At 34.9% G+C, this 20,830-nt stretch overlaps 1 protein-coding gene across 16 annotated transcripts in view; it reads right to left on the bottom strand.

Moving 5' to 3' along the window:
* celf5a (cugbp, Elav-like family member 5a) overlaps positions 1–20,830 on the bottom strand; it is a 207,109-nt gene that overhangs the window by 170,054 nt on the left and 16,225 nt on the right. The window lies entirely within an intron of this gene.

The following is a 20,830-nucleotide window of genomic DNA, read 5'->3' as shown; positions in this document are numbered from 1 at the left end:
CATTGTTCTTAATAATAATAATAATTATTATTATTATTATTATTTATTACATATAGTATACACATTATATTAGGCTATATACAATATTACACAGATAATTATATATAAATATAATAATAATAATAATAATAATAATAATAATAATTATTATTATTATTATTATTATAAATATTAATAACAGTTATTGTTAATAATATAATTAAAATAATTATGTAAAATATAAGCTAATTTTTATTTGATAATTCATTATAAAATAAGTATCAACAACAACAATAAAATAAAATGTACAACAACAACTAATATTGTTATTAATAATAAAATATTAATAGCAGTTATTGTTGTTAATAACCATACAAGTATTATTATTATTATTATTATTATTATACATACATTACATATTTATTATTATTATAAATATTAACTAATAAATATTATTATTACTATCATAATATTAAGTTGTTGTCAATAATTATTTTAATTTATTATACAATGAATACAATATCATCAACAAAAAAAATACATTTACAACAACTATTATTATTACTAAAAATATTAATAGCAGTTATTGTTAATAATAATAATAATAATAAGTATTATTATTATACATATTTACTACATATAAATAGCATATTTATTATTATACATATTAATAACAGTTATTGTTGTTAATAATAATATTTGTATTACTATTATTGTTATTATTATTATTATTATTATTATATTTTATAATAAATTCTAAAATAAAAAATATATGCAACAATTAGTAATAATACTGCCATTAATAATAATAATAATTATTATAATAACTATTATTATTATTATTATTATTATTATTTTTAAAAAGTTTAAACCACAGCTATGACCACAGAAACCTACAAACTATATGACCAAATAAACCTAAAATAAAAATATACTAAAGTGGTACTACACAAACTTGTTAAAGCCTATTACTAGCACCCAGAATCCTGTCAAAAACTTCCTATTGAGCTATTTTTCGAAACCAAAAACTACCTACACATGACAAAAAGCAAAAAAAAAAAGAAAGAAAGAAACTCCATGAGGAGAACAAAGGCACACAGACCAAAAAGAGGAAAGGTTCCCTTGTTAAACATGCGGCCTTGACGTATGGTAGTGCGTGGGTATGTGCGGCGCTTTAAAACAGGATTTGTAATCTTCAGGCTGCTGCTCCCAGAGCTACTGACTGCTGACAACTCACTACTGACTTCCAATCCTGTGGGTGGTGGTCTCACTAAAACCCTGTAATTCCTCATTTCAGAATAATGCATAGCTTTTATTCAAGTAAAAAACTTCTCATTCTCTTGCACATCGATTAGTTCTCAACAGCCTTACTAAATCAAATATACAAGGAGCTGTGGATGAGCTAATGCAACATTTTGTCAACTTAATTCCATTGCATGCAATCAATTTAAATTTGTAAAATGGACGTTTACTTAATACATTTGCAATGGGAATACAAGATTTATTTTTTTAGACCCAGACCAACAAATATCAGAAATTGATGCAATTATGATATTAATCTAACATCCATCGTGTAGTTTATTATTATGATTAATTATTATGCTACTAAATTAAATTGTCAAAAAACATAAACTATCAACAGCCAATGTTTGGTTAAAAAAATAAGTAAAATTATTTTTTTTATTAATCATTAAGAATAATATGAGCTTTTTGTAAAGGAAAAGAATGTCTTATTTGCAGCTCTCTCACTAGAAAATGTGTTTCGAACTCCGCCCTTACTTAAAGCACCGCACAGAGATTCATGGAGCACTTGTCTATTTTTAGCCCAGGCTAAGCCATTTAAATCTGTGCCATGATCTTAATTCGATACCTGAACTTAATTAAACTCATCCCCAGGACCAAAGGGGCTTGAATGTAGCCAATTAGTCTCATAGTGCAAATGACGACAGACTGCTTCATTTATTCTCGTGTAACTTCTCGGTAATGAATAATGCATGGTCTGTTTTCAGATGCGTTCCCTCACAGATAAGAATGAGGAGATCTAGCAGAGATGGCTTTTTGTTCGTTTTGGGTTATGTAATCATTAAATGTGCGATTATGACAACATCTTTTGAGAAGTAGTATGTTTTTTAATTATTATTATTTACTCACCCTCATGCAAACTGACTTTTTTGTCTTCGCTGACCATAAAAGGAAAAAGGAGGAGGAGCTTTTGGAGTCTGACAGCCACTGATTGGACAAATCATGTTTCACAGACTGAGATTATGCTTTGTGTTATATTACCTTGGCATTAAATCATAGAAAACTAGTTACGGCTATTGCGTGTTTCTAATACAACGGCTGAAGGAGTGGTGGCAAATTTGACATCTTTCTCTCTTCTGGCCAATGACGAAATCAATCTCTCAATATTTTTTGCAAAGTTATAAAAACGCAATCATGATCTTTTCGTTTGCTATTAGAGCAAATGGGAATGCAAAATGTATTTTTCATTCGCCACTATATATAGAGGGTTCCAGAAGTAAAAACTCCATTCATTTTCTCCATAGGGAAATGCTTTTTTTAACGATAACTTCTGACTTCTAACGATAACGACGACCTTCTGTGAGGTGCGATGTTGTTAATCGATGGTATTTGTTTCTCCTGAGGCTGTCAGCCCACATTATTTCAACTTATTCTTAAAATAATGTTAACAGCAGAATTTGTGGTTAAAAACTACATTACCCATGATGCTGAGCAGAAAGTTCCACCAATCAGAGAGTCGAAACAATCAAAATGCCCAAAATAGCTTGTTAGCTCCGCCCACTTAAATGAAGAACTGCCAATGACTTAATCAAGTTGGTCTCCCTATGCTCTCAAAATACTTAAACATTTGTATATATGTGCATATTTTGCAATAAACTTAAAATATAGTTTTTATATATATAATCAACATTTTTAAATGAGTAGCTGTTTTTAATTCGATTCTTCTTTTCACAATGCTTCATGGGATTGTAGTTCTTTCCCTCACTAAAGTCTTTAAGTACACAGCCTTGTAACGTTGTATTTTTGTCCGATTTTCAAACACTTCTTTGCTTCAAATCAAAATTTGTAATGTTATGAATTCACCTCGTAGCTGATTAGCTTGGTTCATGGCTTACAACGTCTTAAAGACTTATTTGGAAATCCCTATAGGAGAAAGGAATGGAAAAACTACTTCCAGAACCAGCGCCGCTGAAAAAAATAAATGGCCACTGTTGTACTCTATAGACGTTTACCCAAATATGACGACTTCCGGTTCTGAGAACAACGGAATTGTGAGAAGATTCCTTTCGCTTTCTCTGTGTGAAAGTTCAGAGCAATCTGAGGGCGAGTAAATTGATTGATAATTAAAACAAGCATTTATTTATTTCAAGACATTACTGTGTGTATTGTCTATTTGCTTGTTCATTAGTTGATTAATGATGGATCATAAATCAAAAATGTAATTCTAAGCACAATTAGCCACATCAATAAATGAGCCCTACACTTCATAAATGATTGTTAAAATTCCACAGAAATATATACAGTCCTATTTTATACCTACACTTGAACTGCCAAAGTGATAAAGCATTTAATATGCTGCACACCTTGTGTTGTTTTCCCTAATGGGATACAATCTGGTCGCTATCACATTATAATGAGGGACATCTCTAGCGTGATGCACTAACAGACCCTGTCCTCCCTGACAGCAAATACTGTTTTCGAAGAGGAAAAAAAGAAGCATGGCATATTTCTGTATAGCTAATTTCCACACTGTGGGATAAATAGCAATATTTCCTGCAATAAAACTGGATATAGACAAACAATAACACCATAAAAGAGAATACATTTCAAAAAAGAAGTTTAACATACATAAATAGGTAAATCACTTACATCAGCTCCGCCTAGCAAAAGATGAACACTGCAACGCTATTACAGTAATATTAATACTGAAGGCCTCTGAGGTAATTTTCACTACAAACTGAAACAAAATGGCGCCGTTGCGTTTGTAGGCCTAGCCTACCGAGAGCGCGCGAGTCCGGAGTGTAAAGTAGCGCTACATCGGGAATTATATTTTCAAATAGCTATTTAGCAACTGGTTCAAAAAAGGTCAAGCTTGGTTTGAAATTAACTTCTGTGTGAGCTATGATTCATATAGCTACACACTACCTTCCTTTACCCCTCACAGCGGATTGGTATCGCGTTTACATTTAGACGACGGCAAACATTTGAAAATATCAGTCGGCTAGGTGGCGCAACTGACCGTTCGCAAAGACCTGTTGCAATGTCTGACAAGCCATGCCGTTCTCACGCCACACCATACCATGATCTCAAGCAGTGAAATATACACCGCGAAGCAGAGAGGACACTGACAACGCGCTAACCGACAGGACAGAGCAGGTTACTTTTGATATTAAACAAAGTCTCAACTTTCAAATGTGGTCATTTTTTAAAGAAATTTAAACAATAAATACCGTTTTGTGGCTCTTTAATGTGTCGTGACTGATCACTGTAGCGCCTCAGTTAAAACTGCTCGTGAACCGATCATCTCTTCCTTCTAGTTAATGTATAGCATCAAATAAACATGAATGAACATCAGAAGGAATGTTGTTTCAAATTTGGAAAGACGTCAATACACACCGTTTTTCAAGTTCAAATCCACCGACGTTAATCTCTCCTGACTGCTTTGTCGGACAAAGATGGCGGATTATGATTGGTCAGATCGCCTGTCAATCAAACTCCCTGCCATGGGTGAATTGACCAATCAGAAACGAGTATATTAGAGCGCTGTGAAATAGTAACAACAGAAAAAAATATTGTTTTTTAAATAGTAATCACAAGCTATAATCGTTGCCTAACATGTTCATTATGTCTTCTTAATTAACTACTAATGCTTACTAACCACATAACGCATATTATCTTATAGACATTATTTATGTGTTGAATATTAGCCTATATATTTTGACACTCATCTCTGACTGATAACAGAATACTCCCATGTAACATTCAACACTCCCAAACATTTTAACATGTTTTGATCTGTATTGTTACATTATTATGAAAAGCAATATACTTATAAACTTGAATTGAAAAAGAAATAATAAAAAAATATTCATATAGGGCTATTATAAACTGTTCAAATATTAATATATGGGTGTGTGTGTGGGGGGGGGGGGGGGGGGGGTTCTGTTTGCTTTAATGACAACACAAACTTGTAGAGTTCATGTAATCTCAAGTGTAAAACTTGAAGATCATGTTATCCAGAATGATCTAAAGTGCTTTAATAAAAAGAACCGCAAGATCAATGTCACTAAATTGATTACATGATTTGATTAGTGACAATATTAAATATATCTAACTCATTTTATGTTTCTTTGCTATTAATGTCTCAACATTTGCTTGATGTTCTGTCATCTAATTACCTTTCGCCTACCCTGAGAAACAGGGAGTGGAAACTCACATGCATGCCATTTTTCCATTGCAGAATCCTGGGATAGTTCCAAGTGACTTGGACAAACCCTGTGATGGGCTGTTGCTCTTCCTAATGCCACGATGGTGCTGCACTGAAGCATGGATGGTCTCAGGATGGATGACCACAGGAGCTGGCAAGCAGGTGAAATTAGAGTCTATGATGCCTCTCTATGGAGAACCCAAAAATAAAGCCTTGGAGGAAGCTGACCCTTAGGAGCCACTACTGCGCATCCACCCACGTACAATGAATGTGGTGTTATTAGACACCGGGCAGCCCTTAAACACAGACGAGAGCTGCAGGATGTGTGAACCGGGGGGTTCATGCAGTCTGTGGCCTTTTTAAAGTGAAATATAATAAGCTGGCAGCATATATCCAGTGTACATTGTGTGGGGGTTTATATCTATTTATCTTGTCCTGTTTATGTCTGAAAATGTTGCGGGTTGAACAACTGATTGGATGCATAACATGAACTCTTTTCTGTAAAAGTATGTACTGTGGCGGTACCATAGTACAGTGGTGGTAAAACTATGGTGTGCAATAAACTACACCTAATCATGCTGTCTAATCAGCATCCTGTGAGGTGGATGGATTATCTCGGCAAAGGAGAAGTGCTCACTAACACAGAGTTTGTGAACAATATTTGAGAGAAATAGGCCTTTTGTGTGCATACAAAAAGTCTTAGATCTTTGAGTTCAGCTCATGAAAAATGGGGACAAAAACAAAAGTGTTGCGTTTATAATTTTGTTCAGTGTAGTTTATGTGATTTGTATTCATAAATGTAAACATTTTCATTTTTTTAAATGTATGAATACGAATCAGATTTATATAAAATGTTTTATTAAGCTCTAATTTAAATTTAATTCATAATATGAATAATATGTAAGGATTATTCAATTTGATTTAATGGAATTTTACTATACAATTGAAACTTGTGAATCTAAAAAAAAAAAAAAAAAATACCATGGAACAAAATATCATGGGATTTTTTTTACTTTTTTTGTATTATATACACATAGTACAGTTTGTTTGCCATATTCATATACCATGGTATTTAAATTATACTTTTTTTAGTAAAGTTTTAGTAAAATTGAACTGTAACAGTTGGTGGTACTTTTTTTAATACCTTGTTTTTTTAATACCTTCTCCAAAAAAAAAATAGTAATACATAATATCATTTATAATTCATGCATAATATCATGGTACCATTTAATTACCATATTCATAAATCACGTTATTTATTATTTATATGATTTATTTATTACAAGGCACCATTGTTTTGCTATCAGTGTTAACTAAAATTAATAGAAATAATTTTTGCTCATTGAAATAAAGCTGAAATATATTTCAAATTTTCATTTAAGTTGAAGTACTAAAATTACTAAAACTAAAAACGAACAAAAAATAAACTAATGCTAAGAAGAAATATTAATAAAGCACATAACTAAATGACAAAAATTTTAACTAAATTTAAAATATAAAAAGTGAAAATATTATATAAATATAATATAAGATATATATATAAATATACATCATGGTAGTATTTAAAAAAAAAAACATACTACTGATCTTCTTGTAATGCCACAAAATAAGGAGGGTAAAATGAGGACATTTTTAAGTTGGGACCTTAAAAGACGCCCCTCTGTTAGGTGGTGAGTTGCTGCCCAAACTCGTGACTGAATCTTCCCTTTTCTAATCGAAGGGAACAATGGATAGTATATCCATGTGGAAGACTGCCTTCTGCCCGACAGTGACACAGATCGATACATCGTAAATTATAAATAAGGGGAAAATAGGGTAAATAAACCCAGTAAATAAATGTGTGGTTGTCTTGTCTCCCCCTCCTCCCGTTCTCTCACCTAATGGATCGTGGATTGTGCATCGGTCTGATATGTAGTTTTCCACTGTTGCCATGGCGACTGGCCAGCCAGCCCCGGAGGCGAGAGGTGACGGCGAGCTACAACTCAATTCAGCTCACAAACACATGCACACACAACTCAGAAACGGGCCTTAGAGCGAAGACACACACACACAAACAAAATATATATACACACTCATGCATGCAACAAACAGCTCGTTTAACCCCAAAGGGCCGATTTACAATAGAAGTATTACTTCAAAAGGGTGTGTTTCAGCTACAGGCAATTTTATTGGCCCCTTTACAATTCTAAATTAATGTATTGACCCTCTTGGACAATGCGCCGCTATTATATGAAAAACATGCATCACCGTAAGTTTGTGTGCTATCTGGAGGCACCAGGGCAGCGTGATTGCTTTCCTTTTTCTTTCCCCCTCAAAGAACACCACAATATTCAGTCTGTGCGCCGTATAGTGCCACGCTGACATCTTAATGATTATCCCCGGGAGGTTTTTGGTGTTCATCATGGTTCTCCATAATGGATCAGTTCGCCGTGGCACGCCGCTCAGCGCAGTTCACGACCAGAAGCCGCAGTAGCCTGTGAAGGTTTTTTTTTCCCCCCTCAGACAAAGACAAAGAAAAACAGTTCGACCAATGCGCTATTCATTTTTATCTAACTTTGGGCGGCAGACTTTCCTTATGAGAGTGGACAACATGGCGTGCGGCTTTCAAAGATGTTGATCGGCTCGTCACACGGAGTGGTTGGGCTCTAAATTGCCTCCCCGACGCGCCGCGGGCGGATTGGCCCCAGCTGTGAGGCATCCGCGCTTATGCTCCGAGGAAGAGATCTCTAGATGCCGAGGCCCAGTCCCCTGCCAGCAGTGAGGCGAACAAATGACATTTGTGTCACTTGATGTCTCCTCGCAACACGCAGTTAGAGTTTGATCAGAATTTAAATATGTTTAGCCAACGTTCCTTTAAACTTTAGTCTAACTTTACTTCTGCAATTCTACATTTTGTATTATAGCAGTAATGACCGCAGCACAGTACTGACTCAGTTATGCATTTCAGCACTGGACAGCGACTGTGCATCAGTGACTGTCTAGAAGTGGTGCACTTACTGTTGAAAGGATGGTTCACCTAAAAAATGAATATTCTATCATCATTTACTGACCCTCGTGTCGTGTTCCAAACCTGTATGACTTTCTTTCATCTGTAGAACACAAAAGAAGACATTTTATCTGTTTTCGTCCATACAATGAAAGTCAATAGGGTCAAAACAACATTGAAGCCCACTGACTTTTATTATATGCACAAAAAATACTTTTTTCAAACTATATCTTCTTTTGTGTTACATAGAATTTTGATGGTTTTGATTCAATTACAGTACTGGACAGCAGAGCAATTAGAAAAGTAAAGTTGCTAAATATAAACTTTAAATGCAGGCTTGTAGCCTTGTTTGAAAGTTTTTTATTATTATTATTAAAAAGCTTTGAATTTTAAGGTTTACACATCCTTAAAGACCGAGAAAATTATAGATTGTTAGATAGATAGAATGATAGACAGAATGAAATAACTTTAGTTAGAGCAATAGAACTTTAGATAGAACGTTAAATATAATGAAAGAATGATAGAACATTAGATAAAATGAGATAGAATGATAGAAATACCACCAGTAGAACGATAGAAAAAAGAACGATAGAAAGAACAATAGAAAGAGTGAAAGACAGAAACCATGATAAAAAGAGCAATAAAAAGAATGAAAGAAAGGATGATTAAACATTAGAATAAAAGAATGATAGAATGTTAGATCAATATTAATAATATTAGATAAAAAAAGAGCAACAGAAATAACGAGAGAACAACAGAAAGAACAAAAATGACGACAGAAAGAAGACAGAAAGATTGACAAAGATTGATAGAAAGAACAAGAATAACAGAAAGAACAACAGAAAGAATGTCGGAAAAAATGATAGATGGATGGATGGATGGATGGATGGATGGATGGATGGATGGATGCACTCGTCCCTGAGTCAATAATCTATTTCAGCACCGGACAGCGATCCTGCAGACCCTTAAGTTTCCAGCACAGGCCTTAACTACATAAAACAATTGGATTTAAACTTCCTTTCCAGGAGAACAGAGACATCTAGTCACACTTTCCGCACTTCCATATGGCGTATTTTCTAAACCGGCTCAAAATGATCGACAAGAACTCAGTTCTTGAGGGAACAGGGACTTGGTAATATTCTCACATTATAATAATCAACAGGCTTCCACAAACTGGGCAGCCCGACCAGGAATATCCCTTTAAATCCGGATCAGCGCTCAATGCAAATGACCTCGACTCTACCACCTACGACGCGCTTTCCCCGTGTGCCCATGTTCAGAGTCACGACCTCACATGCTCCGTGAGTGTTAGCGGCCTCGCTTCCCTAATCTAACCTCCGGGGATCACGGACAATCCCTTATCACGACTCCTGCCAATCAAACGTAATGACACAACCCACAGCGAATCGGACGGGGGCCTCGTATCCGCTGACAAATGCAGTGCCCTACCTTCTGAGTCCAGGGCAGATCTGCCTTTCAAATGAGCGAGGGAGAGAGAGATATAATGAGAGAGAGGAGGGGTTTCTCTCTGGTTTTAACGTGAACTTCTGCTCTCACACCCCGCTGAAAGTATGGCTTCAAGCTGTCGACATGACCCGATGTCCTCGCCTCCTCCTGATTTCTCTCTCCTTCCTCTTAGTCGTTCCCTCTAGCTAGTGCTAATCTCCCACTCCTTATTGCTCGATCTGTCTTCGCTGGATCCATTGCCTCAGAGACTCTGCTTCTTTTTGTTTGTCATTCTTTATCTCTCTAATTCTAAACAATCTTTCTAGCTCCGCAGCACTTTCATTCCCTCTTTCGACGTGATCGGAAGGGGGCACGTGTCGGAAACAATTAGGACCGGAAAAGTGTCATAAAAATCTTGGGTATCTCAGTGATAACATGTCATGAGTTATTCTATATCCCAGTTTCTGCTGAAAACTCAATGGGATAAAATGGTTTATATTTTAAATAACCATGTGATAATGAACAATTATGTAACTCATTTCCCTTATTTTTACATTTAGATTTCCTTTTCCGTCATCTAGTTCAACTTTAAAAACAGTCATTTAAAGGGATAGTTCACCCGAAAATGAAAATTCTATCATTATTTACTCGCCCTCAGGTTGTTCTAAACCTGTATGAGTTTCTTTGTTCTGCTGAACTCAAAAGAAGATATTTTGAAGAATGTTGGTAACCAAACAGTTTTTAGGCACCATTGACTTCCATAGTATTTATTTTCCATACTATGGAAGTCAATGTAGACTTTTTTACAAGACAAGTAAAAGAAATCACAAGAGGGTATTACTGATGTATTTTATATCATAGAATAAAGCGTGAAAATATCTTGGGCTTGTGTTCACCACATACCTAAAGCATTTAACCAAAAAAAAAAAAAACAGGACTGGAATTGGACCTGGTTTTGGCCTACAAAAATAAGTCATCCCTGCATCACTCTATAGCTGTGTGGATATCTACCTCAATATAAACTGACACATTTCAACAGTCACACTTCCTACCCGAACCTAACCCCAAAAAAATGAACACTTCGTCTATTCCAGTATCCTGGCTCCAGCCTCCAAAAACCTTCAGAAACCACTGGCCACTATTTGTCTTTCCCACATCCTCCCCACCTTTTCGCTCTTTCAAAGAGCTCGCTGGGCCGCACCTGCGCTCACAAACCAGCTAAGGGGACAGGAAGACAGATTGGCAGGCGGGAGATGTGGGTCTTCACCGGGGCCCTCGTTCAGCCCTCATTCCTCCTGTCCTGAAGCCAGACTCCTTCAGACAAGACCCCAGAGAGAGAGCACTGTGCCGTAAGTACAACCACTACAACTCCGGCTCGTGTACACACACACATACACACGCGTTACGCACGGCTAACCCAGATCACAACGTCACATGACTCAATCCCACAGACGGCTGCTCCCCGGTCCAGCTACAACCTGAAATAGACTAAAAATACCAAAATAAAACACATTAATATTTCTCTCTTTTTTCCCCCCCACTCATACAGCCAACAAAAAAGTACTTGTGCCACAACAACACCTAACTAATAGCCCGTTATGGAAGATTATTTTGTTTTCAAAGCATTTTACCATAACTAAGAGGGTCATATTTGTAATGAAAGACAGAAATTGGCAACAGTCCCGGATATCTGGGGAACATTTAGGGCTCGAACAGGCAGCAGAACTCCACTTCAATCTGAAGTGTAAATTGTGAAACAGAAGGTAAGAACAAGAAATTCCAGGCAAAAAGTTGTGGTAACGGGGCTGTTCTCCAATCTTAGTTAATTAAGAAAAGCCTTGTCGGCAGTGCAGATCAGGAAGCCATTAGCTTGTTTATGTGCTGTTTTTGTTGTTCCTTCTCACAGGAATGTGCCAAAGTGCACTGCCAGCTTTTCACTAAATACCTTAAAAAGAGCAAATGGCTCATGGGAGGGTGAGGTTTGGCTAAACATCTGGCAAATGTAGTACAGGGAAAAAGAAAAGAAAAGAGAAGAAAAGAGAAGAAAAGAGAAGAAAAGAAAAGAAAAGAAAAGAAAAGAAAAGAAAAGAAAAGAAAAGAAAAGAAAAGAAAAGAAAAGAAAAAAGAAAAACATAGTACCATGGCACTTTTTTGTTAGTATACCTTAATATACCATGGTATTTACGGGGTACTCCAAAGTACTTCAAGGAATTATGGAAGCTGCAAATGCAATTTCACAAGTTGAAATTATGAGATAAAGTCAAAATTTACATGACAAAATGTAGAAATTGGGATACAAAATATCAAAATTGACAATCAAATTATGACAAAAAGTCAAAACTATGAGATTAAAAAGTCACAATTATAAGATTTAAAAAAAAGCAATTATGGCGAATATGGATACAAAGTCAAAATTGACAACATAATTTTGACAAAAAAGTCACAATTGTGACAAAAAGTTAAAATTATGGAATAAAAAAAAAACTAAATTGGCATAATTACCTAAATAAATTGACAAATAGTCGAAATTGGGAAACAAAGTAAAAAAAAAAAGAAAAAGAAAAGGGATAATTATGAGATAAAAAGTAAACATTTGCATAATACCATAATTATGGCAAAAAGTAGAAATTGGGATAAAATTGTCAAAACTGCCAAAAATAAATTGACTAAAAGTCGAAATTGGGATACAAAGTCAAAACTGACAACATAGTTATGGTAAAAAGGTCACAATTATGACATAAAAAGTGATAATTATGAGATAAAAGTTGAAATTATGAGATAAAGTCAAAATTTACATGACAAAATGCATAAATTGGGATACAAAATATCAAAATTGACAATCAAATTATGACAAAAAGTCAAAACTATGAGATTAAAAAGTCACAATTATAAGATTTTTTTTTTTTAAAAGCAATTATGGCGAAAATGGATACAAAGTCAAAATTGACAACATAATTTTGACAAAAAAGTCACAATTTTGGCAAAAAGTTTAAATTATGGAATAAAAAAAAATAATTGGCACAATTACCTAAATAAATTGACAAATAGTCAAAATTGGGAAACAAAGTAAAAAAAAAAAAAGGGATAATTATGAGATAAAAAGTAAACATTTGCATAATACCATAATTATGGCAAAAAGTAGAAATTGGGATAAAATTGTCAAAACTGCCAAAAATAAATTGACTAAAAGTTGAAATTGGGATACTGTCACAGTGTTTGGTTTGTGTTCCCTGGGTAACCACTAGATGTCCTCCTTCCCCACGGTGTCTGTCACTTTCTGAACTACATTCCCCACGATCCTTGTTTCTTCATTGCACTCAGCTGTCCCTTGTCATTAATCATTGCACTCAGCCAATTCCCCATTAGCATTGTCATTTCCCTGTGTATATAACCCTGTCTGTTTTAGTATGTGTCACAGAGTCCTTGTATTATCACGCCACTTCCTAGTTCTGTTCTTGCCCGTTTGTCTTGTGCCTGTTTATGTTGGATTGCTACTTTGGTTTTGACCCCTGCCTGGACTGGATTTGAGTAACGGATTTCCCTTAATAAATTTACATACTGCACTTGGATCTACTTTTCCTCTGTTCTTGTGTGGATCGTGACAGATACAAAGTCAAAACTGACAACATAGTTATGATAAAAAGGTCACAATTATGACATAAAAAGTGATAATTATGAGATAAAAGTTGAAATTATGAGATAAAGTCAAAATGTACATGACAAAATGTAGAAATTGGGATACAAAATATAAAAATTGACGATCAAATTATGACAAAAAGTCAAAACTATGAGATTAACAAGTCACAATTATAAGATTAAAAAAAAAGCAATTATGGCGAAAATGGATACAAAATTGACAACATAATTTTGACAAAAAAAGTCACAATTTTGGCAAAAAGTTTAAATTATGGAATAAAAAAAACTAAATTGGCATAATTACCTAAATAAATTGACAAATAGTCGAAATTGGGAAACAAAGTTAAAAAATAATTATGGGGATAATTATGAGATAAAAAGTAAACATTTGCTTAATACCATAATTATGGCAAAAAGTAGAAATTGGGATGAAAGTGTCAAAATTGGCAATATAATTATGATAAAAAGGTCACAATTATGACATAAAAAGTGATAATTATGAGATAAAAAGTTGAAATTTTGAGACAAATTATCTCAAAATCATGACTTGGTATCACATTTAGACTTTATCTCAAAATTATGACGGCTTCCGTAAAGAATACTGTGGTAAATGTATAAAAAAATAATCTTACCATTTAAAAAAAGTTTCATTGTATATTCAGTGTCATGATATTTACAGAAAGAAAGAAAGAAAGAAAGAAAGAAAGAAAGAAAGAAAGAAAGAAAGAAAGAAAGAACTATGTTAATCCAGCTTTTTCTCTCGTTTCAGGGTTGTTGGGAAGTGAAATCCCTGAGGATCACTCTAGTGCAATGGCTTTTTACTATGTACATTACAGCCCTGTGCCATTACACAAACACACACACACACACACACACACCATGTAACGCTGCAGTCATATGTCTGCATCTCTCCTCCATTGTGGTAAAGCCATAACAGCGGAAGCGGCACTATAAAACTTCATGAAGTGAGAAGCACAGTCTCGTGTGCAGCTCCGCTGTGATTTCTCATATGACAGCACTGGAGACTTTCTATTCATCACACACTGCTGGCCATGTAACTGCATTACCACAAACCCCAGACGCAAATATCCACCGCAATCCACACGCTCACTTCATTGTCTAGTCAATGAATCAGCGGATTTCAGAGAGAAACAGAAGCAGGCAGTGGGAAACATGCTTAAATTTTCCAAAATCCAAAGGCAAACAAATGTTGAAAACGATATTGGAGATTATCAGAGAAACATATAATAACTGTTTGCCTTGTAGATAAAAATCAACGACTAAACAAAGGCAATTTGCTGTGCTGTTGTTTGTGCATTGCTACTTTAAATCCATTTTCAATGCGGTTACATAATATTCAACAAAAAGGGTTGTATTTATATTCTGAACATGTTGCTTATGACTTTGTGTTCCCTGAAAATGATTTTTAATTTTCTAGAATATATTTATTTGTTTTTTAGAAGTATCTCTTACAGTTAATTAAAAAGTAATAATAAATATAAAGAAAAAAGTAACAATATAAATAAAAATATTATATAATTTATAAAATATAATTATTTTAAAAAATACAGTGGGATCCAAAAGAATCTATTCAAATGCAATTATAAAAATAATATAAAATAGTAAAATAAAAATAATAAAATGTATTAAAATAATAATAATATAATTTAAAAATATAAATGCATTATTTATTTATTTATTTATTTTTAGACAGTGGTATATATTACTGTTACAACCATGAATTAAACTAATAATAACAACAACAACAAACATATAAAATAATAACATAAATATTAAAAAATATAATTAACAAATACAGTGGCGTTGAAAAACTATTAATAAAACTTGTAATTCTAAACATAATAACATTGAACTGAATTACAATTGTATAATAAATGTAAAGTATATTTAATTTTTGTATTAAATTAGTAAAAGGGCTTATATTATCAATCATCAGTTTAGTCTTCTCCCACTTTGCTTTAATGCCAGCAGAACTGATCAGTGATCTAGAAATAGTGCAGAATATGAAATATTTATTATTCACTGTACATAACAACTTTTCTTTGTTTCAAACTTCCTAAAACTTTCGGATATAATTAGATTTCAGGCCCCACTGTATTTATAATAGTCATGCCCATCACGCTTCATTAATTTGATTTGATATGAGCGGCCGTCAGCATCCTATCAGAGTGTTTATTCTGAGAAAAACATAAAGCTTTGTCAGCACACACAGTGTTCACACTCAGGGTAACACCTTCTGCGTTCCTTACATATTCCACGTCCATCAAAAGCTAAAAATACAGCCTTGTTAGTTTAGAAGAGCAATTACATTATTGCTGATTTGCCATTATAACAAGACTTCATCGGTTACGGATCCCAAAAAGGGATAGAGAGCATTTTGGGTTTGCCAAGGAATCATCTCACTGGACAGTTCTTAAAGGGATGGTTCGGAGTAAAATCAACCTAGGGTCCTTTGCACCATGACCTCGAGCCAAACACCCCCCCAGAAGCCTTTTTTCCCTTGGTTGAACATTATTAAAGTTAGAGCTTATTTAGAGATATCAGCCGGATGGCTTAGTGCAGGCGCTAATGGATCCAAGGTTGTATCTCGTAAATTTGTATCCCACTAATAATGCCCAGAATGGTACCAAACTTCTACAGTAGTACAAATAGGTTCTGTACTCATAAAACGAGGCATTGGAAAGTTTGTAAGTACATCAGGAGTTTATTTAAATAACACTTGCCTGATGGCTAATGCTACCGCTAACCCGGACGTCGAGGTCACTTCAGTGATTTGGAAAAAGCACGTAAAAGTCCTGGCAGAAAGCCAGTATATCCAACATTTTTTATTATTTTTTTCCGAAGTGTTAACAACTTAGTGTTAACTAATAATTATTGCAAACTGGTACTACCAACAAAATATTAGTGCATTCCTGGAACTGGGCGTCGTTACACTACATCCTTATGCATCGCTTTCTGCCAGGACTTTTTTACGTGGAAGTGACGTCGACGTCCGGGTTAGCAGTAGCATGAGCCTTCAGGCAAGTGTTATTTAAATAAACTCCTGATGTACTTACAAACTTTCCAATGCCTCATTTTATGAGTACAGAACCTATTTGTACTACTGTATAAGTTTGGTACCATTCTGGGCATTATTAGTGGGGTAATTTACGAGATACATCCTTGGATCCATTAGCGCCTGCACTAAGCCATCCGGCTGATATCTCTAAATAAGCTCTAACTTTAATAATGTTCGACCAAGGGAAAAAAGGCTTCTGGCGGGGTGTTTGGCTCGAGGTCATGGTGCAAAGGACCCTAGGTTGATTTTACTCCGAACCATCCCTTTAAAAAGAACCATTCTTTCTAAGTGTGAAGAACACTTTAAAAATCTAAAGAAGCTTTTTCCACTATAAAGAACATTGGAAAGGTTCCATGTACGCCAATAAAGAACCTTAAATACTTCACCCAAAAATGTTGTTCCAAACCTGTATGAGTTTCTTTCTTCTGTTGAACACAAAAGATGATATTTAGAAAAATGTTGGTAATCAAACAGTTGATGGTCCCCATTGACTTCCATAGTATTTATTTTTTCATACTATGGAAGTCAATGGGTATGTCAAATGTCTGGTTACCAAAATTCTTCAAAATATCCTCTTTTTAGTTCAACAGAAGAAAGAAACTCATACAGGTTTGGAACAACATAAGGGTGAATAAATAATGACAGAATTTTCATTTTTGGGTACACTTTCCCTTTAAGAACTGTTGACTGAGGGTTCTTTGGGAAACCAAAAAAGGTTCTTCTATAGCACTTTTGGAACTTTTATTTTGAACAGTGTGTTCTTTTCCTGGCAAAAACAAAATTGGCCTTTTCACAAGTCTTCCACAGACGGAAGTGATAACAAGCAATGAATCTGGGCGTAAAACACACACCTTAAATTACACCGGATTTGCCGTGACTCCAGAGGAGCAGGTGAATTTGCAATTCCAGCAGGGGTGTGGAGTCCCGCGGACAGCATGAGCTCATACACACACAGAAACATGGTGAAGCCGCTTTTTAAATTGCACGGCAGGGTTGAGAGAGGTGTTGTGTGTGTGTGTCGATACAAACCGTTTTCTTCATCTTCACATTCTTTTGACTGTAAACACTGTAGACGGATGTATACACTGCCATACTGCAATTAAGAGGAATATAATATAACACTTCGTACTTTTTGTGCCTGGAAGGTGCACCATAAATATCTTCACATATTTGTCCATCTAGATTTTTTAATACATTTCGAATCTTCACTGTAACCTTGTTTGCAACTTATGTCTGGGAATTAAAAGTAATATAGATAGGTTCTAAAAATGGTTAGCTGCTATAATGCGACAAATTCAATTTGCAGTTATGAATCATCTTTTTCACCAGCTGCTTGGAAACGGAGGTGCACTTTATATAAATACACTTTAAATACTGCTGAGATTAATTCCTTCTTGTTAGCATTTTACATCAATATGTTGAGTGACCTCAATTAAATTTTCATAAAATGAAACTTTGATTCATGTTAGTCACACATCCTTAAGTCACTTAGTTTATATAATCTTTATATAATGTGCATATATGTATACTGTATTATTATTGTTGTCATTAATAATAAATTATGTATTTTATTTATATATATATATATATATATATATATATATATATATATATATATATATATATATATATATATATATATAAATGAAAGGCAGGGTTGAGAGGTGAAACATTTTTTATATAATTAAATTGAATAATGTATTATTACTGTCATTTTTGTTGTTGTTGTTATTAATAATAATACATTATTACATTTGATGAAAAAAAAATAAAATAATAATTTTGAAAACCACTGTAGGGATTTTTACCAATACCAATTACCAATAATCTAAAATTGTGAAAGACTATCTTTCAGTAATTTTTTTTATATTTTTTTTTAATAAAAAGTAATAAAGCAATTGATTAATTGGTTTTATTTAGAGCAATGGCATAGCAAATGTATCCAACCCCTTTTTTTTTACATTTCCAGCTTCACCCCCTATTACTTTCTGGTCAGTAAACTTTAAGTTTTAAAAGTTTTGTTTTGTCTGGTTGCAAACTTGTAAACAGTAATCGTACTACTTATTCTGCTCACTTGCCAAATCAGTTGGCCAAATGTTACATCACCTAACTAAAATTCATGAAGATAAGGTTAATAATATTTCTCCACACATTTCACTCCATTTCTATGCCCCTGTTTTTAAAGTACCAACTTAAAATGTCCACCCTGACTCTGACCAGCCACGCGCACAAACAAAATCAACTATCCATCCCACTATACACAAACATACACAGATCACTGCCGTTAGCCCTAGATGATCTTGACAAGCTGCCATGTATACATGGTGATGTTATCACCACATCTCACACATTGCGGAGCTGATGTTCCTCAGAGGTCACTGATGGGGAAGCGCACTATTGAGGCAGACAGCTGTCAGAACGCCTTCCTCGCCTTCGCCCAACTTCCTCCTCCTGCTCCTCCTCTGTCCTCCGACAGACACGGCCACTCCTATAATGTTGCTCACATGTGGCCTCCCTGTCATTGCGATTCTTAGCAGTACGTTGAACGTGAAGGCTCTGTGAAATCCCAGCTGGAATTAAACTGGGAGGATCTATGTCGTGTGATCAATCTTGGCAGTTGCTACATGCGAGATGTGCTCTGGGAATGCTCCATACAGAAAAATACAGGCATTTACTCAGTTAGCTATTGTTTCTCATGTACAACTGCTAGCTGAGCACAATTTAGCCCCCTACGATATTTTGTGACAATTACTCTGTAGCCTCTGGCAATCTGCATATCAAGCAGGATTTAGCAAACAAACAACTGGCATATTTACTTACCATCAATGTAGCAAGACGGGGGTTTGTTGGGGAAAGATTTAGGGACAGGCCGTTTGGCCAAGACTCACTGCAGGCCAGATCAATTTAGCAGCTGTAAAAAAGCTTTTCAAAATGAACTAGCTGTGGGTTGACTGAGTGGCTAATCAGTTTTAAAGAGATAGTTCAGCCAAAAAAAGAAAATTATGTCATTATATACACTCCCCCTAATATCAATGGGATCCAAAACAACTCCATTGACTTTCATTGACTTTGACTTTTCAAAATATCTTCTTTTGTGTTCCGTAGAATGGCATGTAGGTTTGGAACAACATGAGGGTGAGAAAACAAAGACTTTTAGGTGAACTGTCTCTTTAAGGAAAAGCCCTGAATAATTTGACTGGTTTCAGGTTCACCTGACCCAGATTGGACACATTTCTAAGAGGTTTTTAAGATGTGTTCTTGTGTTTAGAGCGCAACTGAATAAAAAAATGTGTGATGCGTTTTCTTTTCTTTTTTATTACTATTAAAATTTTGAAGAAATTGTGTGAGACATGATGCAACAGCCAAAGATGTCTGTATAAATTTGTATGGCTGTGGACGCAGTGTTTTTAATGTGATAAATTTAGGAGACGCGCCTTTTCCTGAGAGGATTTTACAGTGCAAACTGTAAAAGCTAACGCACGCAACACTGTCAGCATGCTAATTAAAGCACCACCACTAAAATATTAAACAAAAAAATACACACCAAAAAAAAAGAAAGAAACGAGTCAACCATCATGTCCTATTCCTAGCCGGCAAACATAAAAAACATGCCTCTAGTTCTCAGACTCTTCAACAAACACCTACTACCTTATTCGCAGTTGTCTCAGGGGATGACAACACTGGTAAGTGAAGCTGATGCAATGATGTCACACATGCAGCAAGTCTGTGTGCATGTGCGCGCGTGTTTCTCTCACCCCACAGTGAGATGTGTTTTCAGCAGGTCTGGATGACATGTGTCACATTCTGAGTGCCCCCTCCTTCATATGTTTTTCTCTCCTTTCAGGCTCAAATGTTCTATTAGGGTTAAAAGCGTGTGTGGGTGTGTGTTTGACATAGTTGCCCTGAATCCAACGTGGCACTAAATCAAACACTTTGAAAAGTTTTCATTTTGAAGCTGCCAGAAAATTATCGCAGGCTAGCTTTGGTCGCAAGACCGTGACAACTGCCGTTTTTGAACCTAGAAACACCGTTTAGGAGCCACAACCAAAGAAATCCCCACGACTGGTCATTTTCACCTGGGGAAAGACCAAAATCGTACAATGTGTACCGGGCATTAAACATTTCTATTTCAAATCTCTAGAATCTCTGATTCAGATCAGTGTATGACTAATATGGATCATCATGTTTTGCACAAGCTTGTGGAGTTCGTGTCGAGTTCAAGGCGCAAGAGGAAACATTTAAAATACTAAGAAAT

The sequence above is a fragment of the Abramis brama genome, assembly GCF_963993115.1.
Source record: "Abramis brama genome assembly, chromosome: 6".
In the NCBI taxonomy this organism is placed as follows: domain Eukaryota; kingdom Metazoa; phylum Chordata; class Actinopteri; order Cypriniformes; family Leuciscidae; genus Abramis; species Abramis brama.
The sequence above is the reverse complement of the archived record's forward strand: the minus strand, read 5'-3'. Positions and strand labels throughout refer to the sequence as shown.